The sequence below is a fragment of the Ceratotherium simum genome, chromosome 24 (genome assembly GCF_057802395.1).
Source record: "Ceratotherium simum simum isolate JZ-2026a chromosome 24, ASM5780239v1, whole genome shotgun sequence".
Taxonomy (NCBI): domain Eukaryota; kingdom Metazoa; phylum Chordata; class Mammalia; order Perissodactyla; family Rhinocerotidae; genus Ceratotherium; species Ceratotherium simum.
Window position 1 is genome coordinate 40,627,092 of NC_141923.1, and position 24,192 is coordinate 40,651,283.

The following is a 24,192-nucleotide window of genomic DNA, read 5'->3' on the forward strand; positions in this document are numbered from 1 at the left end:
AAACATCTTCAGCTATAATAGCATCTCTTTCAAGGCAGGCCATTTCCCCAGGGAAAGCTTGCAGCTCTGAGCAAAGGCAGGACAATAAAAGATCAAGGATGTCTTTCTAAGGCAGCAAACAGAGCAGCTGGCACCTGGAAGTTGGTCTGCTTTTGACCTCTTTAAAAGCCAGGACAGCAGCAAAGTGCCCACACCAAATTTTCTCTAAGCTGACCAAGCATCTCTTTTCTTAATCCATAAAAATCCCAGTATTTGTAGAGAACAGGCAGGGAGGGACGTCCTGGGAAATCAGGCCCCTGTCTCAGCAGGTGTCACTCAAGCCTGTTTTTCTGCACTTCTCTTCCACCTTTCCCCTGTCTGTCCCACGCTGGAAGTCACTGGTCTGTGCTCTCACCTCCCATCGTTTCTGCACTTCCATTTCCAAAGGCAACTGAAAATAGTGCTAGGCTGTGCAAATGGGCCACTCCCATTTTCCCGAAAGTATTTGGTAGTTAGACCTTGGAACTGATTCCCGCAGCACTGAGATCAGAGCTACTGCCAAAGGGAAAGCCAAATTGGATTTTGTTAAGGAGGTGCTCCCTTGTCATTTTCATCTCCAGATAGAAGAGCTCTGTTTTCCCAGAAGATAAAATAGAAAAGAAGTAGCCCAAGGTGGGTGACTCTGCAAACAGGTGAGTGAGGTCTCTGGTCGAGGGAGGGGGTGTCTGTGGTACTGGGTCCTCCTGGTGAGTGTGGCCATCACCTCCCGCAAGCAGAGCTTGGAGGAATTTGGTGCATCTGTTGTGGTGGGAGAGAGGGCTGACTGGGCCTCTACTAACGGCTATTATCAGCATACTCTGGGTTAGGTTTCCCAAACTTTATGGTGTATGCAGATCCTCTGAAATCTCTTTAAAAGGCAGATCTTTTAGTCAGTCTGGGAAAGAGCCTGCATTTCGGTCAAGCTCCTGGTGATGTTGAGGCCACTGTCCCACGCACATTTTGAGTAGCAAGAGGTTAGGTTTTTATTTACTGCCTTCCTACCCGCGCTGGGTGTGTCATTGTATCAAAACAGTGTGGTAGGAGCGAGAGCCAGTTATTAGCCTCCTGAATCATCCATTGTTAGAGCCGTTTCTTGCAGTTATATTAAAAAGGTCCCTCCCAGTAGTTTCCCCGTTGCGCAAGAAGCCCGTTTGTAACCAGATAGTGTGGGCAAGCAAGCCACTATGCAAAACACCTTTGGTTCTTCCTGCCCTCCCCCACCAGGTGCTGCCGGTTGATGTTGGAGTAGGAAGTTTTATGTGATAGTATTTCCGGTGCTGATTCTGAAATGGGGGGAGAGGGGGTACACTTTGCGGGGGCAGCTTTAGCTCCCACTGCTTGTCCCCCCGACCACCCCACAGGCTCCTGGGAAGAATGAGGTGGAAGCTGGGAGAGAAGCATCAGGCGAAGTTCTGCAGACTGGGGGATATTATTTTTCACTTTCTCTGCTACGGGCCATCCCACGCCTTTTATAAATATTTATAGGACAATTTCCCTCTTGAAAGTGCCCAAGTGTGGGGGATGGTGAGGAGGGTGGTTGAAGGGAGGAAAAATGTAGTGCTCCTGGTGTATGAGGATTGGAAGGTGGGGGAAAACCCTGACGGCTTCTTTCAGGCCAGTCTCCTCACCTGCAGAAGGAGTTGAACTAGACTGGAGATGTTAACCCAGGGGCTGTGGCTGAAATCAGTAACTCCCCGCAGTTGTAAGCAATGTTTGGTTGGTTGTAAACGTTTCTAGGGCGACAGCCCAGATTTCAACGGATTCTCATAGGGTCCATGATTCACAAAAGGTTGATCAGCACCTTTTCAATCAGGATCATCCTCTAGTCCCTCCCAGAGTGGACATTTGGAGCGCTAGGCTTCTCGAAGCAGCAGACATCAAGCGCAGGCCACGGGATTAGGAGGGACAGGGCAGCCACTTAGAATCATTTTCTAGCAGAGACGGAAGGGGGTCAGCTATCAACAGCCCCATTTACAGAAGGAAAACTGAGCTGCAGTCAGTTCAAGTGGCTCCCCTAAATCATGAAGTTAGGAGCGGAGCCTGGACTAGAACCCATGCTCGACACCCAGAGCGCAGGTCTGCCCTGGGCAGAGCCCCTTCCATCAGGCCGTCGCTTGGGAAGAGTAAGACATTTATGGCCACAGCGCCAGGAGCCCAGCTGGTTATTTCTAGCTTGCTGAATGTCAAAAATCCAGGCCGCTTCTCACAGCAGCCTCCACTTGTCAGACCGAATCAAGGCATCAGCGCGTCAAGCGGGCGAATCAGCTGCCTCCAGCGCCGGCCTCGCCGCGCCGCCCGCCCGCGCGGTGCGCCTGACCCTGTCCCCGCGCAGCCGGCCCGCGAGCCCCGCCCCGCCCCGCCGCTCCCACCTGCCGCCCCCGTCGCGCCTGGGCCGCCGCCTCCGCTTTCTCAGCGTGGAGCCAGCGTGGCAGCCTGCCTTGGCCCAGTGCGACCACAGCAGGTGGTCTCCCACGGCCTTTGACCCCAGCAGCGATTGGGCAGGACACCTGCCTTCTCTCTGATGTTTTTCGGAAACTCCCACCTTCACTTGCTTTTCTCCTTCTCAACACAACTCCCACCCCGCGACCCCAGTTCCTCTCTAGATCCAAATCCATGCTTGTTTGTGTCTGTAGAATACGGAATCCGGTTCTCCAGGAACGCAAGCAAACACCAGTCCTGAGTGTCTGCGGTTCGTTTCCCGGCCCGAGTTCCCTTCATTGGGCAAATACTGGAACACCTGCTGGCTGGACTTTGGACACAGCAGACTGACCTCGACCCTCAGGGAGCTGATAGTCTCTTGGCGGAAGAGAAGGTGATGCTTGTAAGCTGTGATGTGATGGTCGCATAGGAGTTTGCTAGAGGAAATGGGGGGTGGGGAGTGAGCATTGCAGGCCAGAGAAAGGCCTGAGGTGTAAGACCTGAAAGAAGGCGGGTAGACGTGCGGGTAAAGAGATGGGGCAGGTAGCATGTGATGAGCTGGGGAGGATCCGGTAAGGGACTTTGTGAGCCAGAGAAAGAAGTGTGGACTTTATCCTGACAGCACACTCCACCCCCACCCTGCTGCTTTATTCCTGTCCCCAGTCCCACTGTGACTGGTTTGGCCTTCTGCATGTCACTGGCCCTTGCCTAGCTTTTAGGTAAGATGCTAGGTTGACTGTCCTCCCAACCCCCACCCTGTTTTCAGTCATTCATTTACTCGTTGACTCAAGTATGTACAAGTGGTTGCTATGTGCCAGGTGTTGCGCTGGTCATGGGGGGATACAGAAGAGAAGACTCACATGGTTCCTGATCTCAGAGAGCTTAGAATTTGTCCGGTGGTTCCCGGATGGGGATGCATCAGAATCATCTGTAAAGTTTACAAAAAAAAATACAGCTGTTTGAACATCACCTGGACTGATTAAATCGGAATCTTTGAGGGTAAGTTCCAGGGAGCTGTATTGTTAAACTCTCCTCCAGGTAATTCTACTGAGCAGTCAGAACCACTGATCCTTAGAAGAATGCTGAGCTGGAATTTGTCTGGTGGCTGTTTCTCTGCATGGTTGATGGGGAGAGCAAACCCAGAGTCTGGCTGCTGGCCACAGGAGAGTCAGAAATCACCAGAGAGGAAGACGGGGACAAGCTGAGTCCAACTGAGCTGTAAGCCTGTGGCCTGCTCACATGCCTTCAAGGAAGCAGGAGGGCAGCTGGGGCGGATGAATGGGGGGCGGAGTAGAATGGTGGGGAAGGCGGCGTGGGTTGTGCCAGCCCAGAGTGGACGGTGCCTCTTTCTCCACCTCAATTATACAAAAGTAGGAGACCAGCGCTCTGGCTTGTTGACACAAACACTCCTTTCTCAGCACCACCTTGACTGTCACGGTCAAGAGCTAGGGATGATCGCACTGGCCAGTTTCAAATGGTGGCTGTGACGAACAACTAATAAAAAATAATCATCAAGCACGTTAAACACAACCCCATAAAACTTTACCAGTTAAGTCTGAGTAGTACGGCAAAGTGAAGCAAGGGGGTCTGTTAGCTCACTCTCCCCAGAAATAGGCCCCCATCTGCTATGGCCACCCTCGGAAGGACTCCAGGAAGGGGCAGTCCTGTCTGGTCACACCTGGAATCCTACTCCCTGGAGGATGAGTCTTCATGGGGTTTGAGAGGATTAAATTTCCAGTTCCAGTTAACTTTCTGTCTCTTGGTGAAGACTGTTCTGAGAATTCTAATTAAGAATTTATTTGTTGAGAGCTAACTATGGGCCAAGTACTGTGAAGCCTCAAACATGAATATATGTACAATCCACTTGGGAAGATAGCACATAATTGTACGTAAAAGTAAATACTAGATATAAGGCTTAGATATCTCCAGACCACACTGGAAGATCTGGTTTTGTGGCTTGAGGTTCTGTATCCTGTCCACTTATTCACACAGCAGGAATTTGAGTGCAACGTAGTCTAGGTGATATACAGACATGTGAGGCATAGTCTTTACCCTCAAGAAGCTTACAGTCCAATGAGGAAGACAGGACATACCAGTATAAAAGATAATAGAAAATAATATAGGCTGGGACAACTGAGTGATTCAGTGTCAGCTTTAGCATCAGTAAGGCTTGTACTGAAATATCCAACTTTTTTTCGTATGCTGGACATCTTTCAGGAAGACAGTTCTGGTCCCTTTGGGATTCATCTCACTGGAATTAGTGGTCAGAAAGCTACAGCCTTTTCTAACAACATGATCAAACGCTGTGGTCTAGCTCAGTGGCTGGCTCTCCCTTCTCTCTGCATGCCCGTGCATCACCTCCATTTCAGTTACACCCATCTCTTCTACCAGCAGTTGAATCATCATGGGTGGGAGGGTGAGAAATAGAAAAGAAAAATCAGTTCATACCTGATCATCTCCAGAAAGGGGTAAGGAGAGTGCCACCTAACAGGAATAGTCTCACATGTGCCAGTAATGTGAACTCTTCATGGGAGTTTGCACTGAGTTCTCTCAATTATTTCCCAGAGATGCCTGTGATTTAAAATGATAGGAACCAAAAGCTTTGAGCTGAGAAAAGTGGGTGAAAAGTGATTTCTACCTGGAGAAAGTCACTGCCTCTCTGTGCAGAGGGAGGTGCCCTGATCCTTGCCTGAAAGCTACAGGAGTTGGCTCAGAAGAGCCAAGTGGGAGAAGAGGCCACTTAGTGTCTCCCTGGGAGGAGGTAGCTGTCTGGCTCCTGGTTAAAAACCTATGTGTGATGGGCACTTAGGCTGCTTCCAAGTCTTGGCTATTGTGAATAATGCTGCAGTGAACAGAGGGGTGCATGTATCTTTTTAAACAACAAACACATAGATACAGAAAACAAGTTGGTGGTTACCAGAGTGGAAGGTGGGGTGGGGTGGGCTAAAGGGGCAAATGTGTACAGTGGCGGATGGCAACTAGACTTTTGGTGGTGAACATGATGTAGTGTATACAGAGTACACTGTATTTATACACAGGCGTATAATGATGTACACCTGAAATTTATATAATGTTGTAAACCAATGTGATCTCAATTAAAAGAAACAAAAAAACCAACCTATGTGTGATTGTGTGAGTTTTCAGGCCAGACTTGAGGCAATTACAAAGGCTTTGCCCGGCAGGCTGGGTGGGGGGAAACTGCCATCCCCATGGCGGACTTGGTGTGCAGCCTGGGCACCGCAGTCTCTGGAGGGAGCTCAGTCAAGGACTCAGCCCCCCTCGCTGGCCTTGCTCTTCGCATATTTACCATTCCTTGCCCAGAAGTGCCTTCATTGCTAAGTCTCTGTCTGAGGCCTTGAGCCGAGTTCCTCTTCAGGCGCCTGTCTCTGCTGAGGCCGCCTTGTGGGGGTGGGGGTGGGGGAGGAAACCGTGAGGGCACTTTCTCCACTCTCAGTACCCAGTACTTTTCCACTCCCAGCCCTTCCCCCACCCCTCCAACCACAGGATCCATAAAACGGCCTTTTTTTCAGGGGCTTCCTCAACAGCAAGATGACCCCCACATCTAGGCTGATCCACCTGACCCTGGGCTGGTGAGCAGTTCCATGGGGGAAAATGCAACAGGGGATGGGCACCTTCTCCAGTTTTAGATTCTCGCTTATACCGTCGCAGTGAGTGAGTAAAGCCTCGTTGCTTTAAATGGCTACTCCGACACCTGACAGCGTAGCCCGCTGTCTCTCCCAGCTCAGCTCCTGACAGCAGGGACTCCTCCAGCAGTCAGGGAGCACTTGCGAAGCATGGCCCCATTTCTGTTGGAGGCTATGGCTTCTCCAACCACGTGTTTCTATTTCGTTTCTAGATTCGATTTCTCTGTCTCTCTCACACATACACAAACAGTAACCGAGGACAAGAAGATACCCAGGGTTGCCATGGGGGTTGGGCAGGGAGTCAGCAGGGAAGAGTGGAATAATGAAGCAGGCCCTGGCCAGATCCAGACTTACAGACTGTGAGAACTACCTCAAGCCTCAGAGACCCACTTCTTCCCATCTACACTACAGAGGACGGACCAGAATTGGAGAGGTGAGTGACTTGGCCAGAGTCACCCAACTAGAACCCAGGTCCTGAGCATTTACAGGCTGCATCCTTGATCTTCTTGCTGCTTCCTGCTTCTGGTTCCATGCAGGGCTGTGCCCCTGGGTGCCCAGGATTGTGCTAAGCCCTCTGTAGTCAGTACTCTCGGGCAGCCTGCAGCCTGACTGGGGAAGAGGAGACTAGAGCAGGGTTCTCAGACTTGAGCATGCTTAGATTCACCTGGAGAGCTGGTTAGCACACAGGTTGCCACCCCCCGCCCAGAGTTTCAGTAGGTCTGGGATGGACCTACTGAATGGAATGAATGAGAATTTGCATTTCTAACAAGTTTCCAGGTGCAGCTGATAAGAACCACTGGACTAGACTATAAATGACCAAAAAGCAACAAAGAAAGAATGGGTACTGAGTACAGGAAAGTAGCAAGAAGGAAAGGAGTAGGGGTAACGTTATTTATTAGGGAAAGAAATGAACTCCAGGGGCTGGTCCTTGGGAGGTTTTTCTCTTTCTCATCCACCCTGATCTCAGGCTCATCTAGAAGTTTTCACAGTGTCTTTTAAATCCCTCCTCCCACTCAGCCCTTCCCACTGAGGGGCTCTAGACCACAAGGTGAGGCCAAAACCTCCACTTAGATTGGATTCCTTAGAGCTGGTGCTAAAAGAGCCCAGAGCCGGCTCTCTGTCCAGCACCTCTCATCTCTGCTTCCCTGATCAGATCGCTGCCTGCTGCACAGCCACCTGCCTCCCATGAGGCCTGACGGCTCATGTTCCAAAGGCTATGAGGATAGAGTCTTGGAGGTGGTTGTGGCTGACTTACCCACCTCTCTCTGGCTTCTCCTGTGCACTCACACAAGCCCTGGAGGTCCAAGGCCACTGACCCTCAGAGAAAGGTGAGGGGTGGGCACATTGCAATAGGATGGGTGGAGGGGTTAAAAACCACAGCTCACATTGACTCAGCTCGTCTTTCAAGTTCTCCTGAATCATCAGTTGAACATGGATTTGTTTTCAAAGTCATTGGGTCTGAATATAGGTCACTGAGGTCTAAACTGATGTTTGAATGTAACAGCAGAGAGGTGAGCCAGATATAGACACAGAAAAAAAAATTTAGCTCTCTCAATTGGGTGTGAAAATCCAGGAGCAACCCTCCTCTCCAAATGTGTTCACTGTCTGACCAGCTCCATTTGGCTGTGGGAAAACGAGGCGTAAACGTTACGTCCAGTGGCCCAAAGCTGTTTGAGCAATAGCAGTAACCTCAGGAGGAGGCCAGAGATTGGCCAATGCAACGGCAGAGAGCAAGAACGCTCCACACAGAGCAGAGGGCCCAGAGGGCCCAGGGCAGGGCGAGGACAGCAGGAGCTGTGGCCCCACTGCCTTCTCCCACACCCCCTCCAGCTGACTAGCAACCCGCAGAGGACCAAGTGACAAGCTTCTGTGAGCTTCTCAGGCCCTGGCTGGCTCTGCAGGTAAGAGACTGATATTACATTGAGGCAAATGCAAACCATGCCACTCAGAATGTAGAGTCTTCTATCTAGTTTCGTTGTTGTGCTGAATGCCAGAAAAGAGAATTAGAAACCATGAATGGATTTTCTGTATCAAAAGCCTGAAAATATTTCCAAAAGACCTAGATACAGTGTGGGGCCTAGAGGTCTGTCATCTTATTCCTTTTCCTCCAGCCCCGGGTGTGGGGAGCTGCCATGGATCCCCCCTTTCAGTCCCTTCCAGAAGAGCCCATATGTGGCTGGTGGTGGTTTCTCCTCCTGGAGAGGAGGTGGGTGAGGTCCTGGACGTGCTTCCTGAAGCCACAAGGAAAAAGGAGATTGGTGATTCACTAGCAGCTGCTTCCTGGAATTGCAGTGCTGGGCTGGCAAATGAATGGTATTTTTCCAAGGTGATCCGGAGCTGTTACAACATTCCTGCTCTATTCCCATCAGACCTTCCTGTAAGTCAAACCAGAAAGTTACCCAAACCACACATTCCTGAGCAGTCAAGCACATGAGATTCCAGACACGATGTTTCCAGCATGCCTTAATATCCCTGTTGAGACGTGGGGTCCAGTCACTCCCACGGCCTCTGGACTTCCTTAGCAGGGCCGTGCAGTAGTCTGGCTGGCACTGGAGTCACGTGGAAGCCAATGTGTGGCTCCGAGTCATCCAGGAAGCACAAGACTGGCCTGATTCCCCTAACAGGACTCGGCTGAGAAAGCAGAGCCTTGAGCTTGCTTTGTCCCTGCATGTCACAAAGACTCTTTCTCTGGTCCTACCCAGCTCTCCTGCTGGTCTGAACAGAAAGCTGCCATGTCCTGTCCTGAATCAGTCTTAGCTTTTTCTCAGAAATGAGGCACTGGTTTGGAAGTGCTCCGGCCTGACTCTGGTGTCTGCTTCTCTCTTTCACATAAAGGAGACATGCAGGAGAACCCAAGTCTCTCTGCTGCTTTTGAAGTGTAGTGGCTTTCATTTGGGATGGAAATCCCAGTGGGTGCAGCTGGGGATGTGCAGAGAGGGGCCAGGAGAATTTCTAGACTTCTCTTGTTTTGCCTCTGAGACAGATTGCCGTGGGAAACAAAACACAAAACTCCTTGGTTCCACTTCCCTTATCCCTTCCTTGGCAAATGGAAAGCTAATGAGAGTGGAGGCATCTGGGGAATAAAACAGATGGAGCTAAGAAATAGGGGCCTGCTCTTAGAAATAGGTGTGAACTCCACGCCTCCTCTAGAATGAACTGGAATAGAACTTCTCCTTTCCTAAGATGGGGAAATGCTGACTGAGCTAAAGGTCCCTGCTTTTAGACCTCATTCCTCAGTTATGCTAAATATAATATAACTATAATTTGTATTGAAAGGAAAGAGTTTACAAGTTATCCTTTTTTATCCTTGTCACAGTCTTAGGAAGTTGGTGATTATTATTATTTTTATTGCTATTTAATCAATGAAGACAGCTGGGTTTGGGAGGGCTTAACAACTGGCCTAGGGTGAAGGCAGAGTCAGGTTTCATATCCATGTCTCCTGACTCAAAGTCAGGAGTCCATAGTGTATTCTCAGAGTCCATAGAGTATTCTCAGCAGAGCCTGTTGACAGCCCCTGGAATTCAGGAGACAACTTTGAGCCTCAGAAAGTCCCTAGAATCACAGTGGGGGTCTGTCAAATGACAAAACTAAAACAATGTAGTAACAAGTTTGTCCTTTTCTCAAGAGAAACAATCCATGGGTTGGGGGAGTCCAGTGCCTCACAAGCAGTGGAGCTCTCTTCCTGGGGGATTTGGGGCAAGAGGGAATGTTTTAGAACATTAGAAGACGCATCTCAGAAACAAGACATGATTGGCTAGGAGTTCGGGGTTTCCTCATAAAGGCTAGACAGTCCTATTTTCTACGGTCACCTCAGCTAGCTACAGCTGAGGTGGAGGATTGTGACTGGTGTATGTTAGCTTTCTTTGAGAGGTGTTTCCTGTAAGTGCAAGGTGACCTAGGTTTAGATTTGTGACATGGGCTGGGCCACTGGGGCGGCCTCCATTGTGGGTCCTGATATACGAATTAACTTTATCAGGACCCTGACATTCTGAGAAGATACAGACCAAATGGAGAGGTCTGCTGTGCCTGCAGCTCCGTTGCAATGTTGGTCTGCAATAAGCACGTGGTGGTTGTGATATTGTGATTTATAATGAGAAATATATATTTGGCTTTCGACCTCATTCCTGGCACAGAGCTCCTAAAACGATGAGAGTGATAAAGGTGTCTTTTGTTGTGTTAATAAGGTCACGTTTGGATGGCACCTGAGGACGGGGGCGCTGGTTGCCAGTGGAGCCACCATGTGATTAGAAGGTTGGAACTTCCAGTTGTACCACTGAGAGGAGAGGGGCTGAAGATTGAGTTCAGTCATTAATGGCCAATGTTGTAATCAATCGCACCTGTGTAATAAAGCCTCCATAAAAACCCAAAAGGACAGGGTTAGAAGAGCTTCTAGATTGGTGAACACATGGAGATTGAGGGAGAATAGTGTACTCTGAAAAGCATGGAAACTTTGTGCCCTTTCCCCATACCTTGCCCTATGCATCTCTTCCATCTGGCTGTTCCTGAGTTATATCCTTTTATAATAAACTACTAATCTAGTAAGTAAATGTTTCTCTGAGTTCTGTGAGCTGCTCTAGCAAGTTAATTGAACCCAAGGAGGAGGTCGTGGGAAGTTCCCATCTATCACCAGTTGGTCAGAAGCACAAGTGATAATCTAGACTTTCGATTGGTGTCTGGGGGGGCCAGTCTTGTTGGACTTAACCTATGCGATCTGATGCTATCTCCAGGTAGATAGTGTCAGAATTGAGTTGAATCGTAAGACACTTACCTGGAATTGGAGAATTGCTTGGTGTGGGGAACCGCCCTATCCATGTCAGACTTGGTGTCCAGAGTCTTAGTGGTCTTCACAGGGCTGACCCCAGTGCTGTAACACACGAGGGACAGAATGACCAGGGCAGCATGTCTTACCTTCTCAGGATACGTTGCAAAAGCTTTCTGCTGCTTCTCTTTTTTTTCTTTTAAAGAATATTTCTTTTTAATTTGAGAATTTAATTAAAAGTTATTTAGAGATTTTAATTAAATTAGGAGAATTTAATTAAAAGGTTATTGTCTATTGACCATTTTGCTATTTTTTATTGATATAATTGACATGACATTGTATTAGTTTCAGGTGTACAACAGAATGATTTGATATATGTATATATTGTAAAATGATTACCACCATAAGTTTAGTTAACATTCATCACCTCACATAGTTACAAGTTTTTATTCTTGTGATGAGAACTTTAAAGTTCTAGTCTCTTAGCAACTGTCAAATATATAATACAGTATGGTTAACCATAGTCATCATGCTTATATTACATCCCCAGGATTTATCTTATAACTGGAAGTTTGCCCCTTTTGACCACCTTCACCCATTTCACCACTCTCTCTGCCTCTGGCAACCAGAAATCTGTTCTCTGTATCTATGAGTTCAATTATTTTTATATTCCACATATAAGTGAGATCATAAGTATTTGTCTTTTTCTGTCTGACTTATTTCACTTAGCATAAGTGAAATGCCCTCAAGATCCATCCACGTTGTCACAAATGGCAGGCTTTCCTTCTTTTGTATGGCTGAGTAATATTCCATTGTATTTATAGACTATATCTCTATCCATTCATCTGTCGATGGACACTTAGGTTGTTTCCATGTCTCGGCCATAAATAACACTGCAATGAATTAACATGAGGTGGATATATCTTTTCCAGATACTGATTTTGTTTCCTTTGGATAAATACCTAGAAGTGGAATTGCTGGATCATATGGTAGTTCGATTTTTAATTTTTTGAGGAACCTCCATACTCTTTCCATAGTGGCTGCACCAATTTAAATTCCCACCAACAGTGCACAAGAGTTCCCTTTTCTCTACATCCTTGCCAACACATGTTATTTCTTGTCTTTTTGATAATAGCCATTCTAACAGGTGTGAGGTGATATCTCATTGTGGTTTTGATTTGCATTTCTCTGACGATTAGTGATGTGGAGCACATTTTTATGTACCTGTTGGTCATTGGTATATCTTCTTTGGAAAAATGTCTATTCAGATCTTCTGCCTATTTTATAATCAGATTGTTTTTTTGCTGTTGAGTTCTTTATATATTTCAGATATTAACCCCTTATCAGATATGATTTGCAAATATTTTCTTCCATTCTGTAGGTTGCCTTTTCATTGTGTTGATAGTTTCCTTTGCTGTACAGAACCTTTTAGTTTGATATAGTCCCACTTGTTTATTTTTGCTTTTGTTGCCTTTGCTTTTGGTGTCAAAAAAAAAATCATTGTTAATACCAATGTCAAGGAGCTTACCCCCTCTGCCTTCTAGGAGTTTTATGGTTTCAGGTCTTACTTTCAAGTCTTTAATCCACTTTGAGTGGATTTTTGTGTATGCTGTAAGATAGTGATTCAGTTTCATTCTTTTGCATTTGGCTGTCCAATTGCAAAAGAATGAAACACCATTTATTGACAAGACTGCCCTTTCCTCATTGTATATTCTTGGCTCCTTATCATAAATTAATTGACCATATACGGTCATTCCCATATATGGGCTCTCCATTCAGTTCCGTTGATCTATGTGTCTCTTTTTATGCCAATACCCTACTGTTTTGATTACTATAGCTTTGTAATATAGTTTGAAATCAGGGAGCATGATGCCTCCAGCTTTGTTCTTCTTTCTCAAGATTGCTTTGGCTACTTGAGGTCTTTTGCGATTCTATATAAATTTTAGGATTGTTCTATTTCTGTGAAAAATGCCTTTGGAATTTTGATAGGGATTGCATTGAATCTGTAGATTTCTTTGGGTAGTATGGACATTTTAACAATATTAATTCTTCCAATCCATGAACACTAAATATCTTTCCATCTATTTGTGTCTTCAGTTTCTTTCATCAATGTCTATAGTTTTCAGTGCACAGGTCTTTCACCTCGATTAAATTTATTCCTATGTACTTTATTCTTTTTGATGCAATTGTAAATGGGATTGTTTTCTTTATTTCTTTTTCTGATAGTTCATTGTTAGTGTATAAAAATGCAACTGATGTATGTTGTATGTTGAGTTTGTATCCTACAACTTAACTGAATTCATTTATTCTAACAGTTTTTTGGTGGAGTTTTTAGGGTTTTCTATATATCGTATCATTTCATCTGCAAATAGAAACAGTTTTACTCTTTCCTTTGAATTTGGATGCCTTTTATTTCTTTTTCCTGCCTAATTGCTCTGGCTAAGACTTCTAGTACTATGTTGAATAAAAGTGGCAAGAGTGGGCAACCTTGTCTTATTCCTGAGCTTAGAGGAAAGGCTTTCAGTTTTTCACTGTTGAGTATAATGTTAGCTGTGGGCTTGTCATATGTAACCTTTATTATGTTAAGGTATATTCCCTCTATATACAATTTTTTGAGAGTTTTTATCATGAAAGGATGTTGAATTTTGTCAAACACTTTTTCTGCATCTATTGAGATGATTATAAGATTTTTATCCATTTTTTTAATGTGGTGTATCACGTTGACTTTGTGGATATTGAACCATCCTTGCATCCTTGGAATAAATCCTACTTGATCATGGTGTATGATCCTTTTAATGTATTGTTGCCTTCAATTTGCTTATATTTTGTTGAGGATTCTTGCACCTATGTTCATCAGGGATATTGGCCTGTAATTATCTTTTCTTGTAGTGTTCTTGTCTTGTTTTGGTATCAGGGTAATACTGGCCTCATAAAAGAGTTTGGAAGTATTCTCTCCTATTCTATTTTTTTGGAAGAGATTGAGAAGGATTGGTATTAATTCTTTGTTAAATGTTTGGTAGAATTCACTACTGAAGCCATCTGGTCCTGGACTTTTGTTTGTTGGGAGGTTTTTGACTACTGATTTCATCTCCTTACTAGTAATTGCTCTGTTCAGATTTTCTATTTCTTCTTGATTCAGTCTTGTTAGATTGCATGTTTCTAGGAATTTATCAATTTCTTCTAGATTGTCCAATTTGTTGGTGTGTAATTGTTCATAGTAATCTCTTATGATCCTTTGTATTTCTGTGGTATCAGTTGTAGCATCTCCTCTTTCATTTCTGATTTTATTTATTTGGGTCCTCTGTCTTTCTTTTTTCTTGATGATTTTAGCTAAAGGTTTATCTATTTTATCTTCTCAAAAAGCAGTTCTTAGTTTCATTGATCTTTTCTATTATTTCTGCTCTGATCTTTGTTATTTCCTTCCTTCTACTAACTTTGGGCTTTGTTCTTTTTTTTTTTTTTCCTCGTTCCTTGAGGTGTAAAGTTAGGTTGTTTATTTGAGATCTTTCTTGTTTCTTAATGTAGGTGTTTATTACTTAGAACTTCCCTCTTAGAACTGCTTTTGCTGCATCTCATAAGTTTTGGTATGTTTTATTTCCATTTTCATTTGTCTCAAGGTATTTTTTGATTTCTCTTTTGATTTCTTTCTCTTTGGTTGTTTGTTTAATCTCCACCTATTTGTGAATTTTCTAGTTTTCTTCTTGTAATTGATTTCTAGTTTTATATCATTGTGGTCAGAAAATATGCTTGCTATGATTTCAGTCTTCTTAAACGTATTAAGATTTGTTTTGTGGCCTAACATATGATCTGTTTTGGAGAATGTTCCATGTGCATTTGAGAAGAATGTGTATTCTGTTGCTTTTGGATGGAATGTTCTGTATTTGTCTGTTAAACATCTGGTCTAATGTATCAATTAAGGCCAATGTTTCCATATTGATTTTCTGTCTGGATGATCTATCCAGACAGTGGGGTATAGAAGTCCCCTACTATTATTGTGTTGCTGTCTATTTCTCTCTTTAGGTCTGTTAATATTTACTTTATATATTTAGGTGCCCCTATGTTGGGTGCATAAATATTTACAAATGTTATATCCTCTTGTTGGATTGGCCTCTTTATTATTATATAATGATTTTCTTTGTCTGTTACAGTCTTTATCTTAAAGTTTATTTCATCTATATAAGTGTAGTTACCTCGGCTTTCTTTTAGTTTACATTTGAGTGGAATATCTTTTTCCATCCCTTCACTTTCGGTCTATGTGTGTCATGAAAGCTGAAGTGAGTTTCCTGTAGGCAGCACATGGTTGGGTCTTTTTTTTTTTTTAATCTATTCAGCCACTCTCTATCTTTTGATTGGAAAATTTAGTCCACTTACATTTAAAGTAATTATTGATGGGTATGGACTTATTAATGCCATTTTGTTAATTGTTTTATTGCTGTTTTGTAATTCCTTTGTTCCTTTCTTCTCTTGCTTTTTTCCTTTGTGATTTGATGATTTTCTGTAGTGGTATGCTTCGAGTCCTTTATCTTTCATGCATCCACTATAGGTTTTTGCTTGTGTTTACCATGAGGCCTATATAAAACATCTTATATTTATAACAGTCTCTTTTAAATTGGTAACAAGTTAAATTTGAACGCATTCTAAAACACCCCCACCACATGTTTTATGTTTTTGTTGTCACAATTTACATCTTTTTATCCTGTATATCCCTTAACAAATCATTGTAGTTATAGTTATTTTTACTACGCTTGTCTTTTAACTTTCATACTAGATTTTTAAGTGATTAACTCACCATTACAACATTAGATTATTCTGAATTTTATTACCATATATTTACCTTTATCAGTGAGATTTATACTTTCATACATTTTCCTGTTACTACTTAGTGCCCTTTCATTTCAGCTTAAAGAAATCCCTTTACCATTTCTTGTAAGGCTAGTCTGGTGGTGATGAAATCCTTCAGCTTTTGCTTGTCTGGGAAACTCTTTATCTCTCCTTCAACAACTTTTCTGGGTAAAATATTCTTGGTTGGCCAATTTTCCCTGTCAGCACTTTGAATATATTTTGTCACTCCCTTCTGGTCTGTAAAGCTTCTGCTAAAAAATCTGCTAAAAGTATTATGGGGTTTTCCTTGTACGTAACGTGTTGTTTTTCTCTTGCTGCTTTAAAGATTCTCTCCTTGTCTTTAACTTTTGACAATTTAATTATAATGTGTCTTGGTGTGGGTCTCTTTGGGTTCATCTTATTTGGAACTCTCTGGGTTTCCTGAATATAGACGTCTGTTTCCTTCCCCAAGTTAGGGAACTTTTTAGCTATTGTTTCTTCAAATAAATTTTCTGCCCTTTTTTCCCTCTCTTCTCCTACAATCTCTATAATGTGAATATTGGTCCACTTGATGTTGTCCTGTAAGTTCTTTAAGCTATCTTCACTCTTTTTCATTCTCTTTTCTTTTTGCTCCTCTGATTGGATGAATTCCACTGCCCTGTATTTGGATTTGCTGATCCTTTTTCCCCTTCGTGTAGCCTGCTGTTGAACCCCTCTATTGAACTTTTCAGGTTAGTTATTGTATTCTTCAGCTCTGTGATTTCTGTTTGGTACTTTCTTATATTTTCTATCTCTTTGTTGAAATTCTCACTTTGTTCATGCATTGTTCTCCTGACCTCAGTGAGCATTTTTATGACTGTTATTTTGAACTTTCTATAAGGTAAATCACTTATCTCCATTTCACTAAGGTTTTTTTCTGGGGTTTTATCGTGTTCTTTTGTTTGGAACATATTCCTTTGTGTTTTACAGTTTCCTCAACTCTCTGTGTTAGTTTTTATGCATTAGTTACAAGACCCACATCTCCCAGTCTTGAAGGAGTGGCCTCGTGTAGGAGATGAACCTTATTGTTCAACCCTGCCCTAGCTCTTTGTCGTCTCTTAAACCTCTGTGATTGTCTAAGCAGCCATATTTGTTCTTAGTGGTTCCCAGGATTTGAGGGTGTGCCAAGACCTGTCAGTGTCCCAAACGGGAGGATCTCAGTCAATACCTAGATGTAGGCTGATTGGAAACTAGACTCTCAGGCAGTAACTTCTAAAATATGCCAATATACCTCCTTCAGGGGAAGACTGGAGATGGATGTTTCTGTCTGTTCCCTCTGCACTGAGCCCTAGAGAGATAGAATGCTAAGAACTGTTTCTGTGTTTGCTATCATCCCATTAAACCCATAAACACAACCCCCCTAGCCACAAGACTCTCAGGGATGTGTCCTCTGGGTGGCAGCAAAAAAGCTGGGGTACTAGAGGTATGCACAGCTCCTTTCTCAGAGACACTGGTGACCTGGTTGGTCCAGAGGCAGAGCACGACGATGGCACCAACTGGCCGCCCTGGTCTCTGGAGAGGATTGCAGTCAGTCCCTAGATATGTGTTAAATTAGAAGCCTGACCCTCAGGCTGCAGCTTTTAAGATCTGCAAATAGGCCTCTTTCGTGGAAAGGCTGGGCATTTCAGTCTGTTGTCTCTGTACTGTGCCTTGGGTGCATAGCTGGTTAAGATGTTTCTCTGTCTTTTCCAGTCCTGTGGAACCCAAGAATGGAAGCCTTGCTGACCACCTGAGTCAGGCAATCAAGGGGTGCATTCCCTGAGTGCCAGCCACAAAAGCTGGGGTGCCAAATGTGCGCACAAGCTCCTTTCTGGGAGATACCAGCAACCTGGAGTGAGGCAGAGGCCTCCCCAGTCCCTGGAGAGTATTGCAATTGGTCCCTAGACGTGTGTTAAGTTAGAAGCTTGCCCCTCAAGCCATAGCTTTTAAGATAAGCAAATAAGCCTCTTTCACAGAAAGACTGAGCATTTAATTCTGCTGCCTCTGCACTGGGCCCTGGAGGCATAGCCATAGTGAGTCTGTTAAGAACTGTTAGTTCGCTATAGCCTTGTGGGTCTCATGGACACAAGCCCCATTGACTTTCAGAGCTAGATGTTTTGGGATCCTGTCTCTCAGGTGGAAAGTCTTAAAAGTTGGGCACCAGATATGGGGTCTAAATCCTTCACTCCTCAGGGAGAGAAGCTGGGAGTTGTAAGTTCCCTCCCTGTTGTGTGTCACTGCACTGGGGATGGGGTTAATGGCAAGATTGTGTCTCAGCCTCTCCTACCCATTTCAATGTGGTTTTATTCTCATTCACCCAATATGTAGGAGTCACTCAGCTAGTTTCTGGATTTCTTTCAGAGGAAATTGTTCCATATATAGTTATAGCTTTGGTGTTCCATAGGAAGAGGGGTGTTCAGGAACCTCCTAGGTCACCATCTTGAACCAGAACTGCAAAAGCTTTCTTGACCTTCTCCCTCCCACTGCTTGTTTTCTCAAATCTTAATCCAATACTCCATTTCTGTTTTCAAATAGTTGGGTGTCTCACCCTTAAGAACAACCATTTCTTAAAGCCTCTGGTTTCCCCACTGAGCTCTTTGCCCCTAGAAGGTCCAGTAGCTGGGAATGGAGACTGGGGCCAACAGTGCTGATTACTTGATAAACAGCCATCTACCCTCCTCTATCCTTCCGCAATCCTGGAATCCTTATTTTGTTCTCCATCCTTGTTCTTCAGGGGAGAATGAATCCCTCTCTAGCCCCAGCGGACTAAGTCATAATTTGTCTAAGACTTATGCTCTAAGCCACTGGTACTGTATTCTAACTGAATATTGAAACCATCTGGGGAACTTTAAAAATCCCATCTGGGGCTCCAGCCACCCTCAGGAGCTGTAGCTTGGCTTCCATTTCCTTTGTCAAGTGATTAGTTTTAGATGTGGTCATGTGATGCTAAACTCGCCAATAGGATATGAGGCTGGGAAGCTTCTGGGAAGGTTTTCCACATTAAAAAAAAAAAGCCATGATTCAATGGTGTTCTTTTTTTGTCTCCGGAGGTGTTGTCTGCATGTGCCCCAGGGTGAAGGAGCTTTGTTTAGTTTAGTAAGTGATCTTTGGACATTATCTCTTTTGATCCTCATACTGCCCTCTGAGGCAAATAGTTTGGTTTTCATTATTATCCCCATTTTACAGATAAGGAAACTCAGGTTCACATAAGTTTCAATACTTTCTGCCTAATGACAACAGCTAGTAGTAGCAGAGCCAGAATGAACCCAGCTCAGCCCGGTTGCGAAGACCATGATTTTCTCACTATTATCAGGGGTGTTCTAGTAAGCTGTCAACCCCCCACCCCCAAATACAAAAACAAAACTTTTATTTGTAGCATTTACCAATTTTTATGGTGTAAATATTCTCACCATGCCCAATTTGAAGCTACGCTTGTGAGCTCACTGAACACTAACTTGGGAAGAGGTGTGTATAATCGGTTCTTGTGAGCCAGTAGAAGCCAGCTCCAGCAAACCACTAGAAAATGGGGCAAGTGCTCAAAGCCAGCCTTTGATGCTGAGATCCTTGTTTCTTGCCAACCTCCCAAACAGCTTTCTCTCAACACAAATCTCCCCAGAGCAGATCTTTATGCTGGGGTTCTGCCTTGTTAGGGAGGATGCTTAGCTTTTGTTCCTAGAAGGCAGATAAGCATAATGAGGGACAAACCAATAGGGTGAACTTCAGAGGTTTCCTAATGCCTCCGGGATGTTAACGATGCAGACAGGAGTCCCAGAGGACTATTTATTCTTCTGCATGATGGTGAGCCAAGAGAGCCTTTACTATTTGCTTTATCTCTTTGCCATCTGAGCTGCTGCACATTTTATACACACTTGCTGAGCCCCCCAGCAATGCTGAGCACAGATTCATGACTGTGTGGTACAGTGAAAGCAGAAGGGGCCTGGGCATGTGGCTAGAGGAAACATGGAAAGCCAACTCCAGTCCTGCCCCAGTAGGCCAGGGGAAGCAACACAATTATAGTGTGCTTGCCAGGCCCGTTCCAGACTGTGGCATGATGGTCTCTCAAGGTTGGAAGGGACATCTCTGTGATTGTCCAGTCTGACTTCCTGTCCATCATCCCACCAGGGGTTGTAGACCGTTTGAAGATGTCCAGTGATGGTAAACTCCTTCCCTCCCAAGGAAGTTGATTACACATCTGAACACCTTTGTGAAAAAAGTTCATTTCTATGCTAAAACAAATTCTGTAACCCCTGTTGCAGCCTGGCATGATCCTATTTCTAACCCTGGGGGCTATAAATTACCAGACTAGCCCCTCTACATATGACAAGCATATCAGTCAGGATAGACTCGGTTATGCTGCAGTGACGAACAACTGCCACAATCTTGGCGGCGTTAAGCAACTGGAATAAAAATGATAACGATTATTTATTGCTCATGCAAAATGTCCATCAAGGGTTGGCTGAGGGCTTGGCTCGTGTTAATCACTCAGGGAGCCAGGCTGTCAGAGCCCAGTCGTCATCTCTTAATATGGCCCTTCACTGGAGGAAAAAGAGAATCTCTCAGCACCACTGAAACAGTCTAGCTTGCAAGGATTGCACATCGTCCTGCTCTTAAATTGTTGGCTAGAACTATTCCTGTGGCCTCACCTGTCCATAACGGGGCCACAAAGGGGCTCTTACCACACGTCCAGGAGGCAGAGAGCTGGAACTATTTGGAGAGCAGCCTTAATGACCACTACGATAGTTTTTGATACATTTGAGGGTGCTAGGATGTCATCCTGCCCTCCTTCTCAGGCTGATCCCCAGTTTACCTCCTCACTTGCTGTGTTACACGCTTGTTGCTCCCTTCATCATTCAGTTCACTCTCCTCTGGACATGATCGTGCTTTCTCTCGCCATGCTGGTGTCTAGAGCTGAGGCCACTGTTGCAGGCCCAGTCTAATCGTGGCAAAGTTCAGCGGGGCTCATCACTGCCCTCACCTGAGACATCACAGTTGCGACTCTGGAGCCTAAGCTTGCATTTTTATTTTTTTGGTTGCCACAGCACCCTGCTGTTGTATATTTGCTGGACTATAAATTCCAGGATGGTGGGGACTATGACTGTCTTGCTTCCTGTAGTCTGCCCGTCACTTGCAAAAAGGTCTGATAAATCCTAGTAAATATGTACTGGAGGAATACATGTATTAAATTTAGTCTTTGCATCTGCCTAATTTTTTACTCATGCTGTCAAGTCCTATCACCTCCATCTTGTCCTGATATAATTAGCTTTTTCAGACCCAAGTACAGGTTATATTTGTTTCTTAAATTTGTTCCAGCATAGAGCTGTGAAAGAGTATTATCTTTGGAGTCAAAAAAATGTGTGTTTGACACCCAGCTCTCATTGTATCATTCAACAGCACATATGTCTTAAGTACCTACAGTGTGCCAGTTGCCATGGATATAATTGTGAGGAAGACAAGACCACAAGAAGGCCTTTCCACTGAGCAGGTTAATTTGGGCAAACAATATCACATCTCTAGATTAGGATGTATATTCCATGAATGCATGAATCTTCAGGTGTTTTTTCACTCTAGTTTTCCCAGCCACAAGAACAGGCCTGGCATATAGCCGATGCTCAATAAATATTAGTTTCATGAGTGAAGGGATCTCTCAGCTCCAGTTCGCTCTTTTGTATCAGTATCTCCTGGGAGGGTTGGTGTAATCTGAAAACAAAGTAGCACTTTGTCTCACTATCTGATTTTTGTGGTTGGTCATGATGTCAACCGTTTGAAATCTAAAATAAGATTAAAGGAAGACATGACATTTGTCTGTTAATCCAAGAGGGGCAGGGGTCACAAGGTTGCAGAACACTATTCTAGATTGGTACTGATCTATGAATCACCATACTTTGGGTATCATTGTGCACTGAATCCAGCTTGGCCACAAGGAAGTGAGACTGTCATGTGTGTTGCTGAAGCTCAGCTCTGTGAAACCTATCACGCATCCCTGATCAACCAATCTAGTGACCATCAAAGAAGAAAACGAGAGGAGACTTTCAAGACTTGTTTTTATGAATGCTTGCACAATCCTAATCAATACCCCTTCCAGTGCTCATAAATTACTGCTTAAATAATTCTGTTCTACAATTTTGCCTGTATTCACCTGAATGCTTTATATCTTATCTACCTTGGGCTACAATTCATTTTATCAATGACTATTGTACCCTTTTCATCTTGAAAATCATTTTGAGAAAAAAACAGAGGGAGCAGAGTTGAGGAATATTGCTTTGTCTTTAATCCACAAGTGCTCTATTATCCGTTACTATACGGGGCTTATCCTTCTCATGATCTTGTGCTGAACTTATCGTTAGAAAGCGTTTTTCCTTTCCGCGCACGAGCAAGCATGAGAGATACGAATGGCAACCAGGTATGAGTATTGGTATGTGATTGTAGGAACAAGTGAGCTGTGTGAGCCTAAGGGGACTTTGGGATTGAGGGAGCATGCAGAGAGGGTGCTTGGGTGTGCTAGGGTGGGAAGGTTGCACCGAGATGGACAGAAAGCAATCTGAGTGATGGAGGTGCTGTGTATGGTGAGAGTAGTATGCGGTTGACGGCTACTGGCGGAGGCTGGTCAAACATATCCCTCTGCTCACCTTCAGTCATGAGAGTACAAGGCTGGAAGAACTTGAGGGATCATCCATGTTCTTTCTTTTTTTTTTTAATAATTTTATTTATTTATTCATTTTTTCCCCCAAAGCCCCAGTAGATAGTTGTATGTCATAGCTGCACATCCTTCTAGGTGCTGTATGTGGGACACGGCCTCAGCATGGCCGGAGAAGCGGTGCGTTGGTGCGCGCCCGGGATCTGAACCCTGGCCGCCAGCAGCGGAGCGAGCACACTTAACCCCTAAGCCACAGGGCCGGCCCTTCAGGTTATTTCTGACACTGTCAGATCAAGTGACTACTAGAATATCCTTGGTTTCTAATTTGAAATGACTCCAAAGAAGATTCCTCTCTCAGCCTCTGCAACCCACCTGAATGTTTGCCCACACTCAGTGCCTACACAATCTTCACCTTGTCTAGCCTAAATTCTTCTAGCAATGGTCCAAGCCCTTAGAAGAATGAAGCCTCTGTGAGGTGGCAACCACCTTGGTGGCATGAGAAAGGCAGCTCTGGGTGGTCTGGAAGGTCTTGCACGGGGACAGGGGTGCTCTGGCCCAGTTTCTATTAAGAATACACGGGACTACGGGCTTGCTCATTTTACTAGAAACCTTCTTCGTAGATACTTTAATCTAGGAAGAAAAGGCCCTTGGCTGGATTATTACCTTCAAACCCTTAAGCATGCCAGGACTTAGTGAATGTCTTGAGCACATGTCCTCTCTTTTCTGAACTGGTCCACAGGCATACTGAGTGTCCAGAGGGTGTCCAGTGGGTTCTGGTGTTGGGGTGTGGTCTCTGTGTTATTTGGTCAGAAGTGAGTTAAAGTTACCTTCTGGTTAAATCTGGCAGAACAAAAGAATTCCTGAAAGGCTTGAGGGAAGAGCCATTTTAGGGAAAACCATGGATATTTCTTAGCCTCTCTTGTTCAGCGTGAACAGCAGACTTTCAAGCTTAATACTGATCCTGCATGTCAATCAGGGCAGGAGGGACTCAAAACATCCTAAGAGAAGTTTTTAAAAGAATCTCCTAAGAAATCTCCACAGCCAACTGTGAGAAAACTAAAAACCGAAGCTGTTAGAAAAGTAAATCCCTCTAGCTTGGAGCCGGCGCAGCATTCCCATCAGGGGAGACGGGCAGCACGAAGAACGTGGGTGTCCCTTTCTGCCCATTTTTAGGACATCACACGCGACTTCCCCTTGGTCCTCTAGAGTAGCTGACAAGAATAATCACTGACATTGATTGAGCATTTTCTCTGTCCCAGCCTTGGGGTAGGTGCTTGACACAGACTATCACAGCAAATCCCTGCAGTGATGACACAAGGTGGGCAGGTGCTGATCTCAGTCCCATTTCACAAATGAGGACAAAAAATCTGGGGAAAAGACTACCTTTCCCCAAGAACACACAAGAAGTGGCAGATTCAGCGCACAGGTCTGCACTCTGCTCAAGTGCCCTCTGTGACATCCTGCCTCCCAGAACCATTGGGGGTGGGAGAGGCAGAGTTGCTCTCACAGGCAGTCTATGCCAGGGCAAGAGCTGATGCGCAGTGATGCCAAAGATGCAGAAATACATGGGAAAGGCAGCTGCCATTTCTGGGATCTAAAAAAGCCTATAAAATAAATATGTAAATTAGGATTTTCTGTCGTCGTCTTGGTGGTTGGAAAACTGGCTCTATGACAGGTTGGGCTCCGAAAATCAAATGACAGACGAAGGGAGAGAGTACAGAACCGACCTATTACACTGGGGAATAAAGAGCGAGGAAGCGGAGAGGAGAGAAAGAGCAACCGACTGGCAGTGGAGGTGACGGGGGGCAGCTGGGACAGGATGAAGCTGAGGGTGGCACCCTCAGCTCTGGTTCTAATTCAACACAGGAAGGAAGACTACA

The 24,192-nt window shown here is 44.6% G+C and overlaps 1 long non-coding RNA gene across 1 annotated transcript; it reads left to right on the top strand.

Moving 5' to 3' along the window:
* The first annotated feature begins 239 nt into the window (after positions 1 to 239).
* Positions 240 to 5,363, top strand: LOC147913937 (uncharacterized). The gene is made up of 3 exons (XR_015556173.1): positions 240 to 671; positions 2,652 to 2,830; positions 3,475 to 5,363. It is a non-coding gene; the product is annotated as an uncharacterized LOC147913937 (long non-coding RNA).
* The last annotated feature ends 18,829 nt before the right edge of the window (positions 5,364 to 24,192 follow it).